At 34.2% G+C, this 15,796-nt stretch overlaps 1 long non-coding RNA gene and 1 pseudogene across 6 annotated transcripts; one reads left to right on the forward strand and one right to left on the reverse strand.

The window, feature by feature from the left end:
- Window positions 1-1,759: 1,759 nt before the first annotated feature.
- LOC114186736 lies at window positions 1,760-13,552 on the forward strand. 6 transcript variants are annotated; one of them, XR_003605136.1, is made up of 9 exons: window positions 6,107-6,521; window positions 7,130-7,321; window positions 7,809-7,869; window positions 8,168-8,201; window positions 8,314-8,321; window positions 8,451-8,606; window positions 8,881-8,991; window positions 10,324-10,431; window positions 10,527-10,702. It is a non-coding gene; the product is annotated as an uncharacterized LOC114186736 (long non-coding RNA). The 6 variants fall into 6 exon arrangements; XR_003605140.1 differs by lacking the exons at window positions 10,324-10,431; window positions 10,527-10,702 and adding an exon at window positions 1,760-2,166 and having other exon boundaries at window positions 6,322-6,521; window positions 8,881-9,210; XR_003605137.1 differs by lacking the exons at window positions 10,324-10,431; window positions 10,527-10,702 and adding an exon at window positions 13,321-13,552 and having other exon boundaries at window positions 6,110-6,521.
- Window positions 13,553-14,328: 776 nt separating this feature from the next.
- On the reverse strand, window positions 14,329-15,629 carry LOC114188329 (annotated as a pseudogene).
- Window positions 15,630-15,796: the final 167 nt, after the last annotated feature.

Genomic DNA, 15,796 nt, shown 5'->3' on the forward strand with positions numbered 1-15,796 from the left:
ACTCCTTCATTTAGGTTCTAAATTCATGCATATCATTCTTTAATCTTAGTTTCAGTAGCTTCATTCAATTTAATCCACGCATTAGGATCATGTCACATGTTTGGATTGTGTGTAGGATATTCACATTGTATAGTTCACATGCCTAGTTCATCTTGGCATTTTGACAAACACCTTACATGCATGTTAGTTTCCTTAGTCATTTCACCAAACACCTTGAATACATTCACTCTTATACCAATTTCAGTTAGTTTTAGCATTTGTTTTAGTATATTTTAGTAGATTTCCTCCAATTCATAAAGCTTGTTCAAGAATCATTTAAAGTTCAATTGCCTATCCTAGGATTGATCCTCGGTTAATCACTACACTACATTAGTTAGTGAGGAAATCAAGTTTGACTAAATCTTTACACAACTATAGGTTTATCAGAGTTACTTGTATAATCTCCCACATTTCACGCGCACTGGTGCAGACAAATATCCTATAAAACTCATCAAAGGTTAAAGTATATGAAATTATGTTTCTTTCCTTCACATCATATTAGGCTCTTTTGCTTTCATATGTAGTCCACTAAGCAAAGGGTTTATTTTCCTAAACATCATTAATAGTTATCGTATGAATAAAAGGACCATTTAAAACACCATCCCAAATACCATGATCAACAGATTCTAGAATAATTTGCATTCTTATTTTTCAAAAGAGATAGTTTTCACTAGAAAAAAGTGGATGTCTGTTGACGGAAGCACCCCCAACAAAAGTTTAGTTTTGTCCAACCATTTTCAAAAAAATTGTATTACTATCAAAGCAAGCTCTAATACCAATTGTTAGAACCGCGCAGCGAAATGATTAGCAAGTGGACAAAAACTAAGAGGGAGGGTGAATTGGGCTCATAATAAAAATTGTACTTTTAAATCTTTTCCTTTCTAATATCAAAGTTCAATTAAAATTATTTCTTGTATTTTAATAATCACAATAAAATAGAGTATGGAAGAGAAAATTACATAAGGTATTTTATACTGGTTTAGATAAAAAGAACCTACGTGCAATTGTTAATCTCTCAAAAGAGGGATTAACTCAACCACTAAAAATAAACATATTACAAATATGAATAAGAATATTTTAAGATAGAAAACACATCTCTTGAAGCCACAACACCTCTTTTGAAATCCACAAGGGATGAACACCTTCTTTGAGTCCCACAAAGGATGAAGACTCTCTTGAATCACAAAAGAGATGAAGAAACACCTTCCTTGAAATCCACAAGGAATGAACACCTCCTTTGAATCATGGAAAATATGGATGGCTTCATGTCAACACCCAATTTCGTCCGGGTAAGAAATATTTTTTTGACTTTCATAATAATTAAGAGAAGAGAAAAATAGAAAAAAAAAAGTGAATATTTAAGTGAGTATAAACATATATTTCTTTTTTACTTTTTATCTTTTTTTCTTTAATATTTTCTTGCTTTATTTTATTTTATTTTTATTTATTTATTTATCTTGTTTTATTTTTATTTTATTTTTACTTTATTTTATCTTATCCTTTTGTATTTTATCTTTTTTTTTATTATTATTATTTTCATTTTTTTTAATTGTGTCATCTTATTTTTTCTCTTAAAAAAAGAAAAACATATAAAAATGTATATAAGAAAATTAAAAAAAAAATGAAATGAGAGCCAATTGATTTGGCCGGTGGTTCTTTCCTTGTTCGTTGTTTCTCTCTATTTTGAGGGTCTTGGAAAAAAGGAGGAAATGTTGGGGTGGCTGTATCACTGCTGCAGTCGTGACAGTCGTAGCTGCAGACCTTAGCAACAGTGGTAGGGTGGCTAGAAGATAACTTGCGTCGTACCTTTCCATCATCAAGAAAAAAATTCAAACAGAAGGGGCATAAAAGGGAAACTAGCATGACAATAGGGGGCAGAGAGCCGTTGAAGAGGAGACGCAACTTACTGGCACGAGAGGATTTCACCGTTTCAAAAATGCAGCTGATAACACACCATAACGAGGGGAAAAAAAGAGGGGGAGAGCATAAGGAGATAACATAAGAGAGTTGGCAAAAGCAGCGAACTCGCGAAGGTGAAGAGAAAAAAAGGTGGAAACAACTCGGGCAAGGGGACAACAGACTGGAACGAGCAAACCCAAGATCACCCATCAAAAGAGCTTCTGAGAGGTAAGCATTGAGCCTTCAATACTTGAGTGAGCATGATGTAGGTGTGCTAGGGTAGATATGTTTCGTTCTAATCCCTGAATGCCATGAACAAAAATGAGTTTGTGTTTGCTGCATTTTTGTCGGTCGGACCGTGATTCAAAATGTATTTGAAATGTATCACACGTTCTTATTTTGGTAGTCTTCGTTCTTTCCCTCATCACCTTCCATCTGCAAGAAATTGTCAAACCAGAACCCAAACACACTTCACGAACAGTTATATTTTACAAAACAATCTTCATTGACAATAACACCAAACCAGTTTCCATGATCATCATACAATACTCACATACGCAAGCAAAAACACATACCAAATTTTGTTCCTCAAAATCAACATTATTTCATCATATTCCATTTGCCCCCCAAACAATTGGACCACCTCTGCATCTTGATGGGCCACCACTCTGGGCTTGATCCTCCTCTCCACCATAACTGCCCACACGTAACTACCATTTTCGTTCTCGGTTTTCTCCACCCCACCTACCACGAACCAACCAATCTTACACGGTCACCAACAAGTATCACCTTCAATCCACCCTTCTACCTACACCATCCTCCATTGTTAGCCACTACTCCAACGTTTTCACAGCACACCAAACATTCGCACCTTTCACGCGGGAGGAAGAAAAGGTATCTTGGCCACAGGTTCCAATGGTTTTCGTGCAACAGTGACGAGAGAGAAGGTCTCGATCACGAGCGTTGCATTTGCGACAACACCGGTCGTCCGGAGATGAACGGCGACGGCTCCGGTGTGGAACGGAGGTGGTGGCAGCAACGTTGGTTGGTCGTCAGAGCCGCGAGAATGAAGTCGTCGAGCGGCCGAGGAGGGTGTTGACGTCTCTGGCGTCGATGGGTGTCGTCGGCGAGCTAGCGGCCCGGTGTCGTGGTGGTGTGGTGAAGCAGAGACAGAGGCGAATGGTGACAGGGGTTGCAGTTGTGGTGGTGTTGAGAAGAAGAGGCTGCCATGTGAGGGAAGAAGCCTTAGCTTTGTTAGGGTTTTCTGAAAAAAAAAAGGGGCTGCAGGCCTTGAACCCTCCGTTACCACACGTACCCCTTTTTTTACCTCATCCACCCCCCATATGCTCCTTCTTTCTTTTCTTCGTGTACACCCCATTTTTAATCCCTGCACACCCCTTTATTTACTGCACGCACCCTACCTGTTACTTAATACACCTTCCACATGTGATATTCATGCACCCCATATCTTTGTCTATTGTTTTTGGGCTTCTTGTCGTATTTACTTTGTGCACCCCAATAATCACTCATGTACCTCATTTTTGTTTTCCACTTTCATCCTTCTTAATTAAATTGTTTTTTTTTTTTATTATTATTTATTTGTTTTCGTTTTTTTATTTTTATTTTTATTTTTATTCCTAGGAAACCAAATATTTGAAAATTATTAAAAATTACAAAAAAAAAATAGAAAAAATCTAAAAAATGAAAAGTATTCTCTTTCACTTTGTTGTGTCTGTCCGGTTGCTCGCACCGCGTGACACTCATGTTTCAAAAATATTAAAAATAATTTTCTTTCTCTTCTAGTGTTTGTCTAATCGTTCGCGTCGTGTGACACACATTTTCAAATAATCTAAAAAACACAAAAAAATACAAAAATCTCAAAAATACAAAATATCAACATTTTCCAACAAGTATCTTTTTAAGAACTACGTGATCCTTGATTCTCCCCTGTGAGATACGTAGGAGCAAGGCCAGTCCTTGTCAGGTTCACCTCCAAAAAATCAAATCATTTTCTCAATTGTTTTCCAAATCGTTTCTCCTAAAGAACTACGTAACCCTAATTTCGCATTTTTAACGAGAATACGTAGGACCAAGGTCAATCCTTGTCGGGCCCAAAAAATTAAAAAAATATTTTTGTTTCTTTTTAGTATTTTTGTCTTATTATTTTTGGGGAAAATAACATTTTAAAAAATCATATCGACTGAGATAATCGATTATCTTCAAAGATAATCATTTATTCCAGTGAGTTTTGCAAAAATTGAAACTCTCTCAATATTTTGCTGCTTGGGTTATGCCTTTTGACTCCTGACCTACAATACTTTAACAACTAAACTCTTAAGTCTTCAATGTATCTATTGAATCCAAACATTCTTTGAGTCTTCAACATTTTTCTATGCATCATCATTAAGTCTTCCATACTTCTTCATAAGTCATCATCATCATCATCATTATCAAAATTCCTTATTGAAGCAAGATGTTCATTTTCCTCTTTTTGTCAATAGAGAAGACATCTAGTGAAGTTGTTCCCACTTTGGGGTTAAATGGGTTCCAAAAGGAAAAAAATTGTGTGCAAAATATGAGTCATGCTTAAAACATGATCACAAGACACACTAGTAGACCACAAACATCAAAAACAACATTACGAAAATATAACTAAATTAGAAATTAGGAAACAATAAATGGACTTTAAAGTACGTAAAGGCTTGAAACATAAAATGCAATCAAAACTTAAACAAGAAAAATTCATAAACTTACAAATGGATTTGGAACTTAATCATTGTATTTCACTCAAAATCAAAAAAAAAAAATTCACGAGACCAAGAGAGTTCTACAAATTAAAACCATGTAAAGAATCTCACTCAACATAGCCCCGACCACTTTGTTCTCGTTGTTGAATCAAGTGAAGCTACTTAACATACTAGAGGAGACTCAATCCTGTCGGTTGCTTTGTGCTTGTCGGAATGTGAAAAACCTCCTTATAAAATGACTCTCTCTCTCTCCCTATCTCTCAAAACATCACTTGAATCCTTGAATCCCCTTTAAAAAAACTAACTCTCACCCTTAAAAAACGCTAAAGAAAAACTCAGAAATGCAAAAATGACCTAACATTTTCCTTCTCTTCCTAAATCTAGAATCGCAAACATGTAACCCCATTTGTTGCGCCCTTGATTTGGTTTGATCCTCTCCTTCATTCGTCCATCATGCCACGTCTCAATCTCGTCATCTCGATCTTCAGATCTTCTCTATCCATCACGAATCAATATCAGTCTCCCTCGGATAAGAATCTCGCACATCAGGCTTCCCTTCGAGATGGAGCACTCCTCGTTCATGATTCCTGTGGTCCGCATAAAAATGGATCAACCTTCTTTTAATGAAACATGCATTGGGGAAAATGGTGTCAAAGCTTTCCATTGACCAACCAAGGACTCATCTGTAATAAAAAATAATTGGAGTCAATAGCCAAAAAACGCAATTCAACTAAAAGGAAGAGCTTACTGGCAAACTGATTTATTATAAAATTTTAAAAAGAATAAAACTAACTTCAACAAAAGTTTACTAAAAGAACCTTTTTTTATCACATTTTTATGAAAACTCTATTTTTCTAAACAAAAATTAGTTAATTAAAGACAAACACGTATTTTTAAACTAAAATGATATTTTTAGAAAAGAAAAACATAGAAAAGTAGATGTTATCATCCCACCTTGGGCATTTGTTACGTTTTTTGATATTTTAATTGTGTGGTAGATATTATCATGCATATAATGTAGAAATAGGATATAATTTGGTAATTCATTTGGTATGGTTGTTGGTCTTGAAGTGTGGAGTGTGGGTTCAATGTCCATGTACAGTAGAATAGGAAAGGTGTAGGTACAGTTTGAAAGGTGCATTTAGCAAGATAAACTAAAAGGTGCGTAACGAATGTAGCATTGAATCTGAATATGTTCTCAAGTAAGTTAAAGTTACTTATAACGAGATTTATGAAAGTTTATTAGGTTAGTTATTGAAATTAAAATGATTTTATTTTCTAGTGTCCGAATTATTTTACTGAGAGGAATAAACACTGTCACTACAAAAATTTTGAATTTGATTTTTTAGGAGAGGTTAGTATAACCCCAAGCAATTTATATGCATAGTAGAGGTTTTTTAAACCCCTTCTAAGTGTCAGAAGTTTTTTAAATGAATCCCCGGAAATTTCATTTCTTTATAACTTTTCATAATTCCTCTTTTCTCGTACTTTTCAGAAGTTCAGTACATTCTGTTCTCGTGTTTGCGTGACCTAAGAGAGTGCATTTTCTTCTCTTCTTCTTTGCATCATCCCTCATTTTTGGTCTTTTAACCTCCCATCTTTTATATTTTTCACATTTGAGAGTTTATGTTTCTAGAGAGCCATCCTTGGATTTCGCACAGAGGAAGAAAATCGAAGAGGAGAGTAGAGGGTGTGGCGACTTCGTCTGAGTCGGAAGGGCTTCCCATAGTGGCCGGTGTTGCCGGCGACGACTTCGTCTGAGCAAGGAAGGTGTGACCACAGGCGAGGAGGGCTGGTGCTTCACGGGAGCGAGTGCTTCACTGGTTTTGCTGATTTGTAAGTTCGTAGTGATACGAAAAGCTTTAACTCCAGCTTCTTCAGCTATCAACCTTGTATGAATTATGATTGATTGTATGAATCAATCATAAATTACTCACTGCATAACTCATAATCTACTTTAGTTAACCTTGTATATACCGATTCAAATCTTGTTGTCAATGAAAATAGATTGTTATTCAATGATTTGTAAGTTTATCTATAAACGTTTTCTAAATCTTACATCTCTTGCAGTGAACATGGTTAAATTGTTATATACATGTAAATATACTATAATTAAGAAATTTCCTTACAGTTTTAATATATAAAATAAAACAATGAAGATGCATGTGTGAGTGTGAAGGGGAAAATGTGAGAAGAGAAAAATATGCACTACATAGTAGTCACAATTTCGGTTATTTTTTTAGCATATTCTTGAGGTAAGCCTACTTGCTTTGGGTAGAAAATGTAGAGTACAAGTCAAGGGAGAGTAATTTACTACCACAAAATTTCAATTAGTTGAGACACTTTACATTCTGAGGAACTTCTATTGTTTTCTTTCTTAATGTGTATAGTAACAAGAATTTGGTTTGCCTTGTAACTTGTTGCCATTTTCTGGAATATTGTAGGTATTCAAACATCCAGTGATGCAAACACTTTGCCATCTCTGCTAAAATACCTGAATTCACCAACAAGAACAAAACAGTGGTCCTCCAACATTCTGTAAAATTTGAAAAGGAGATTGAGTGTGGTGGAGGGTACATCAAGTTTCTCTATGGATTTGTTAATCAAAAGAAGTTTGGTGGGGATACACCTTATATGTATGTTCCTTATTCCATGTTTTCTAAATTTTTTTTATTCTTGGTTTATGTCAAATGAACGAATAGTAAATCTGCAACCTAAATAAGTTAACTTAATGATGCCTAGCTCATTACACAATCATACAAGCTGTTGAGATATAAAACATGTTTGCTAATGAGTGGACCTTTTTACATAGAAGACTCAACATCAGTATTTCATACTTTAATATTTTGATAATATTCTGTTTTTGTTTATTTTTATACTTAAAACTTTTTGCTATAGTTTTCAAAATATAGCATTGTTGAAGCTAGATTGACAGTGATATCAATCTAGTAGCCCTGTAAGTGCTGAAATATAAGTTTGGCCTGTATTTTAAATCTTCTAGGAAGTTGCTATTAAAAGAATTACAGCTACAAAAACTAAAGAATTTATGCCAGAGATAAAAGTTTTGTGCAAGGTTCATCATGCTACATTAACGAGGCTCATCTTGATGCATAATTGCTGCAGAATTATAATCCTGGAGTCAATTTCAGCAAAGAGAGTGGAATTGTTTTCATTCCAAGAAGAGGTATGCTCTTCTCTTACATCATGTTAGTAATGTATTTTGACATTGAAAACATTTAGATACAATTGTATACTTATACTGATGTTTTCCAATGTTTTGGAGTTTTATTTTGGTAAACTTTTATTGTTAACCTTCTGATGTAAATTACAAGACAAAAATTCAACAACTCTGATCAAATTATCTTTCTTTTGGTATTATCAGCATGTTGGGGGTAAAAATAATCACTTTGTTCTTGTTCAAAGCATTTTGGATAACCTTTTATGCATTTGCTTGACGTTTTAATTTTGTTTAAACTTGCCAGATCAATTTGGAGAGTATGTTCCCTTGCACCCTAGGTGGGTAACTTAGGTTGTCTCACCTTTCATGCTGAATTATGCACATACAGTTGAATATTGCTGCATGTTTGATTCTATCTTTTTAACTTTAATTTTCTTTTCCATCTTGCAGAAACACAGGTTTGGCTCTCAAACTTTATGGGGAGTTGGTTATAAGAAGATTATTTTCAGCTTAATGTTCACATAAATAGAGAACACAAAGAAAAAGTCAGTGTCTCAAAACTTAAATTCGCTTTTGTATATAAGCAGGTCTAGCTAAGGGTGATGTTGCTGGAATATCCATAGCAGGAATATGCAGTCTTCTATTATTAGTAATCTGCATATATGTTAAATTCTTTAAGAAGATGGAAGGAGAGAAACCTAAATTGCCAACAAAAAATTCTATGGCGTTTTCAACTCAAGATGGTACGGTTAAATTTTTGTATTCATACAACACATACCTTTCAAACAATTCACATAACACATATTCTTAGTAATGGGGGAATGTTAGTACTATACCCCTTATTTTTATTGACACATTCTTCTCTTAATCTTGCATCCCTTGTAAAAAAAATGCCTGCTATTTATCAACCTTTTCAGAGTTTACATGTAATCAACTCTGCATATTCCTAGAATTTTATATGTACTAGCTTAATGGCAATGATACTACTTATGATTTTTCTTCCTCTTCCGACTACAGCCTCTGAAAGTGCAGAATATGAAACTTCAGGATCCAGTGGGACTACTGTTGTTGGCATTACAAGAATTATGGTGGCAAAATCAATGGAGTTTGCAAACTAATCACCCAAGGGTAATCGAGCTTTACCCTAATCACCCATATATCGGAGAGATTGTGTAATGTGCCAAAATAATAATAAATGTACCAAAAGTTTCAAACCAAGAAAATAATTGGAGTTTGCAAACTAGGACAATTATCATCTTTAGCCAGTAATGGGAGAGAAAATCTTAAATGGCTTCCAACACACTGTTTTATTCCTTTAATTTATTAACATTATCAACTTTTTTATTATCGTGTTATAATGATGCAATATCATGCATCAACATCACTATCTTTTTTATTTTGGGCCATTCAGAATCAATTAGTTAAACTTTTATAAGGAAAAGAGCATTGTGTTTTACGATAATCATTCTCCCCTTTAGGCCTACAAGAATCAAGGTTATTTATCTTCTTTATTTTACCTTGGAATAACTTCTTTCAAATGATGCTTCTCTTATGCCATTTGTCATAATCCAATGCTTTTCTCCAAACATTATGAACAAAACTATTTATGCAAATCATCATATCAATGAAATATTTCTCCAAAGGACAAAAGTCTTCATCATTTCTTTGTGTGAGATTGAGGAGGTTGGTCACTTCTTTCCCGTATTGGTGATGATAACTTGGAGGAAGATGAATTTCTATTGGGGAGGTTATAACCCAAAGTGCTAGGCATCTCTATTACCTTATCTTGCTCTCTCATGTCCATTAAAGAAGGCCAAGATCTAAACTTAATCTCATTCCCCTCTATTTTTTTTTCTTATTTAAATAATTTAATCTAATCTAAGCTCTTCAAATGATCATAGAGTAGCAGCACCAGCACGGGGAAAGTGTAAACAAAGTAGTAAAAGTGCAATTTTTGTGAAAAAGAAATTTCTTAAAGACAGAGAGAGATGAAAAAATAAACTGATACACTGTTGGAAATTGAAGGAAGCTAGACGAGGCTATCAACTAGGGTCCTAGGGAGTGTGAGGTAAATAAGAAGAGTAGGAAACATAATTGCACCAGCAAAACCTTAGGAAGAGAGAGAGAGAAAGAATCTGGAAAAGAAATTAAAAACTATATAAAATATAACAGGTTTTGACATAAAAACAATTGTGAGAGGGCATAGAAAAAGGTAATGTTTGGTAGCATTCATGAAGCAGTATAAAAATGAGCTAAAAAAAGAAACAGTGGGATTGTTTTGCACTCACGGAGAGTGATGACTACATTGCATTTTATTAGTATATATATATATATATATATATATATATATATATATATATATATATATATATATATATATATTAATATTAGTATATATACATCTATGTATCTATATATATAGTAGTTTGTGTCTGAGCTTGTGATATTGTCGTGCTTTAGGAGCCTCGCGAACCCAACATATCATGCATGACCTTAGGAGTGCACAAATATGTTCTATTTTTTGCTCGATTGCTTCTTGGCAAAGAGGTCAAGAGTAAAAAAAGAAAGGTGTGTTTGTTGAAAGCAACTCGTGATTATTCTTCGTTGAAGTAAGTGTTATAAAGAATTGTTCTTAAACAATCTATCTTTACATATGTTTGCAGAAAAAGTTATGAACTTTGTTGAGCCACAAGGTATCTGGTCAAGGAAATGTTTGTAATATCAAGTACCGCATTAGAAGGATGTTATTTAATTTTTCATTATGTTTATTTTTCTTATTTAAAACAAATAACATTGTAATGACTTGTTAATTTTAACTTTTACACTTTGTCATATTGTAAACTTTGTTCATTGTCCCTTTTATAAATGTTATATGCATAAATTATAATTACCAAAAATTAAAATCTTTTCCTTTTATAATTTTTTTTATTTCAAGATTTATGTATTATTAAAAAATATAAAACAAACAAACAGACAATATTGGAGTTTTTAAATTGTAGGCATTAGCGGATGTTTTGAAAACCCCTGGCAGTAGCAGGGATTTTAGAAACCCCTGGCAGTAGTGGGGGTTTTAGAAACCCCTGGCAGTAGCGGGGGTTTTGATAACCTCTAGCAGTAGCGAAGGTTTTGTAAACCCTTGGCAGTAGCAGGGGTTTCGGAAACCCCAAGCAGTAGTAGGGGTTTCGAAAACCCTAAGCAAGTTGTGTTTTTCCAGGGGTTGCTAAAAACCCCCGTAATCTAATAGCGACGCTGGTTCTTCCAGGAAAATTGCAAACCCCTGGTAAACCCATTAGTGGGGGTTAAAACCTCCGGAAATGTCAAATATAACCCCTACTAAATTTTTTTTTTTGTAGTGTGTAGGTAGATGAATAATGAGAAGAGGAATTTAAAAGGAGTAATAGTGTTGGGCAGAAAGTTATTTACAATACTTTTAGGATACACCGAATACAGGAGCATATAAGCTGAATTGAGATAGAGGAAGAACGATTTAAAAGAATATCTGAATATTAGAAAATCTAGACAAGGGGAGTTAATTAAATTTTTTTTATAACAAATTTTTTTAATAGTTTTTATTTGGATTACATTATGCAGTTGTGTTTTATTTGGATAAATTTAAAAGGGGTTGTTAAGAATTCAAGTATGAGTCTAAGTCATATATTGGTTAGAAATGATAAAGTAGAGCACTATTTAAGAATCAAGACCCATGAACTCATTGTCTTAAGGTTTTGGATTGAGAGTGGTGTCAATGTCTTATATAGCTAGACTCAGGTCTCATTGGTGTTGTGTCTCCTCAATAAAACCCTCACTGTAAACAAGTGATAGAGCCAACGACGGTACAAGAAGGATACTCGAAAGCTTATGCGGGAGAGGAACTCACCCTTAAGGAGGAGTTTGTTAAGAATCCAAGTATGAGTCTAAGTCTCACATTGCCTAATATTTTTTATTTGGATTATTATGAGGTTGTGTTTTATTTGGATAAATTTAAACAGGTTTTAGCATTTGTTGGATGGTGTTTTTATTTATGTGGGTGTTTTATTGGGACAATGTTATAGATATAAAATATTTATATATAAGTTGTATATAGATTTGGATATTTTACGATTTTCATTATATTGATAATAATCTTAATTATGGATTTGGTATTATCACTAGTGCAAAAATGGAATATTAGATCAGGCATATTAGATTGGTTGTACAGGAATCGATCTAACAATTAACGCGGTGTCAATTTTGAAAATAACTTCATTTACATTAGATCGGTTGTGTGGGGAACCGATCTAACATGTATACATTAGATCGGTTTAGGGGAGAACCGATCTAACGTTCTTTTTTTTTTAAATTAAAAAAAGGTGACACTTTTAAATATTAGATCAGTTAGAATTATAACCGATGTAATGTTTTCTGCACAAACCCGCGAAACCCTTTCCTCTCTCTCGCGCTTCACTATGCATGCGCTTCCACTGTTCATCTTCTCCGTTTTTCTCCATTGTGCATCATCGCGCCTCACGCACATTTGCTTTCTTCTTCGTTTGTCGCACCACGAAACCCTCTCTCTTTTACTCTACTAGCCTCCACGCCACGAACCACCACCTCCGCGCCACTAACCAACCCTCCACGCCACGAACTACTGTTGTCACCGCACCACAAGCCTCTGTTGTCGCCGCACCACGAACCGCCACTATCGCCGCACCACGAAACCCTCTCCGTTTTGCTCTACTAGCCTCAACGCCACCAACCACAACCTCTGCACCACTAACCACCACCTCCATGCCACGAACTGCCACTATTGTTGAACCACGAGCCTCCGTTGTTGTCGCACCACGAACCAGCTCGACGACATTCTGAAATACCACAAAGGACCTCGACGGAAATCCTTGTCTCGCATGGAAGTTGTCGCACCTTGATGTCGTCGCCGCCGTCGCACCTCCGTTGAAGCTGCTTGAACTTCTGTCAGCGCTGCTTGACGTCCTACCTCCATTTTGAAGTTGCTTGAGCTATTAGCGCCGCTGCTTTGTTTTTTCCATATTTTGCCGCCACTCTTACCTCCATTGGAGGATTACCATCACTTGCATTGATAAAGATCAATTCCTCCAAACTTCATTCATTACATTGAAATTGTTGGCTGCCTTTTTGGGATTCCAATCTTGGTGACTGCGTTAAATTGGTTCTTGGAATTTTAGTGCACATAAAATTGGTCAGTTCCTCAAAACAATTTACTTTGAAATTCAAAGCTTAAGAATGAATTTTTTGCTTGTGGTTGGTTTTATGAACTTAATCTTTTATCAAGTTCATTCATTTATCTATTTGCAGAAGCAGTTAAGAGTACCAGTTGAGTCACTAATTATAATAAAAGTATATCGTAATTAGAGTCACTAATGAGAGCACATGTTTGCAGAAGCAGTTAAGTCTTTATCACATCAATAATATTTATTTAAACCAATTTCTCATGTTGTGTAGTAATGGATCGAAGTTGGATGAATGCAATTCGAATCAGTGATGTCTATGAGAATGGCGTTGAAGAGTTCTTAAAATTTGCTGAACAACACGGGACTGCCTTGAATAGAAAATATTTTTGTCCCTGTAATAATTATATTATATATAATTGTGCATGACTTTCGGTTTATTTTTATTATTAGGCATTGGTATTTTAATTGGGACAAAGATAAAATAACGTGTGTAATTTTGGGTGTGTGGTTTTATCATTAGAATGTTTTATTGAATATGATTAATATGGTTTTGTAGGTTTGTTTCTTTTATGTATTGATATTTTAATTGGATAAAGTTGAAATTAGTTTTGGACATTTAGAGATTATTTTTATGCATCGATGTTTTAAGTAGTTAAAGTTAGAAAGATTGTTATTTTTTATATTTCCGTAATTGTGGTTATGTGGTTGGTATAATGATTTGAATCCAACCGGAAGAAGAAAAAAAGTGACATGATTTTTAATGAAGTCTCATTCTCATAATTTCAATTCTAAAAAAAGAATAAATACTTTTAATAAGGTGACGGTAAATATTTGTTTATACGGGAGTAGCTGACTTTGGTTGGAGTGGGTTTTTATTTTCTTCAATTTTTGTATTGTCAATACATTTTAATATGTTTCGCCAACAAAAAAGCTTTTATATATATATATATATATATATATATATATATATATATATATATATATATATATATATATATAATTCAACCTCACAAAATTGGTTTGTAGAATGAGGTTTGCATCACATCTCTTTTCTTTTCTTTTTACCCGTGCAACGCACGGGTTTTTTTAAATGTAATATTTTTGGTAATATCAAGTGGTTTTGTGATGTTTAATAACCTATATGATTATAATATAATGTCTTTAAAAATATAACAATAAAAGAAGACTAAATTACATACCTATAATGTCTTTTTTGTTAATCAACTTCATAACTTCCTTTTGTACACAACTTTTATTACTTCTTAATTCAGCCTTTGTTTTAGCATGATATTCCTTGTAAGCCTTGGACTTTAGGCAATAGATCCTGCATTGCACAACAGAACATAAATAATTTCATCTATATTTATAAAAACTTTCAAATTAAAACCAAATTATAAATTACATACCTATAATGTCTTCTTTGTCAAAGAGTTTCAAAATTTATTTGTACACAACGTTTTTAGTTGTGTTTGTGACATTTCCATCTTCATCCAATATAAGTATTTTCAATCCTCTCTTGGTTTTCACTCTAGAAATAGCAACATATAGTTGGCCATGTGTGAATACAAGTTGTGGAAGATAAAGGCCCACTCTAGAAAGTGTTTGTCCTTGACTTTTGTTAATCGTCATTGCAAAGCATAAGGAAATCGGGAACTGTCTTCTTTGAAATTTGAAAGGCAATCCTGAATTAGATGGCACTAAATCCATTCTTGGTATAAAGATCCTGTCACCAATGTTTTTTCCAGTAATTACAGTTGCAGAGATTACATTTTTTCCCAAATGGTTGACTTGCAATCTTGTGCCATTACAAAGACCTTTCGCTTGATCAATATTTCTCAAGAGCATAATTGGCACACCTGTTTTCAGCTTGAGTTTATGATTTGGTATCCCTGAACATTTGATATCATTTAAAAATTCAGATGTAAACCATTCAGATTGAACTTCATCTTATTCATCAGATTGGCAAGGTGTATCTGAACTTAAATAAGTCACTTCTTCACCACCTAATAAAGACAACATGAAATCATTTACTTGCTCTACAGAATCATTAGTTGGGCACAAGATTGCTCCATCATCAAAATAATTAGGCTTTATCATGTTAACCACAAATTGAGGATAGACAAATTCAACCAATGACAATAAAGGTAAATCTGTATTTATAATCAGCAGCTCTTTTGGAATTTCAACCACGCACTCACCATTCTCATTTACATCCATTTTTTCATCTCCAATCTTCAATATCCAATCAGCAAATTCTTTGATATCATTGGCTGTTTGATTGTTTGTTGTAGTACTTAATCTCATGTTCTTGGACAGTTTTAGCACTTTACAACAATTCCATAACTCTGAGTAGTTGATTGCTGATTTGATGATATCAAACCTAGATCCTTTCTTGATAATGGGTAGAATTTGTCTGAAGTCACCTCCCAAGACAACTGCTTTGCCACCAAATGGTTTGTCATTATTGGCATCATCAACTTTTTGCATAATATCTCTTAGTGTTCTATCAAATGCCTCAAAGCACATTCTATTCATCATTGGTGCTTCATCCCAGATAATTAAATTGGTTGCCATCAGAAGTTTAGCACAGAGACTACCTTGCGCTATGTTGCAAGTTGATTCATCATTAATTAACAGTGGGATGCAAAAGGTAGAGTGTGCTGTTTTTCCACCAGGAAGTAGTAAAGAAGCAATTCCACTTGATGCTACGTTCAAAACAATCATGCCCTTACTTCTTAGAGCAGCTG

Source organism: Vigna unguiculata, chromosome 6, assembly GCF_004118075.2.
Source record: "Vigna unguiculata cultivar IT97K-499-35 chromosome 6, ASM411807v1, whole genome shotgun sequence".
Lineage (NCBI taxonomy): Eukaryota > Viridiplantae > Streptophyta > Magnoliopsida > Fabales > Fabaceae > Vigna > Vigna unguiculata.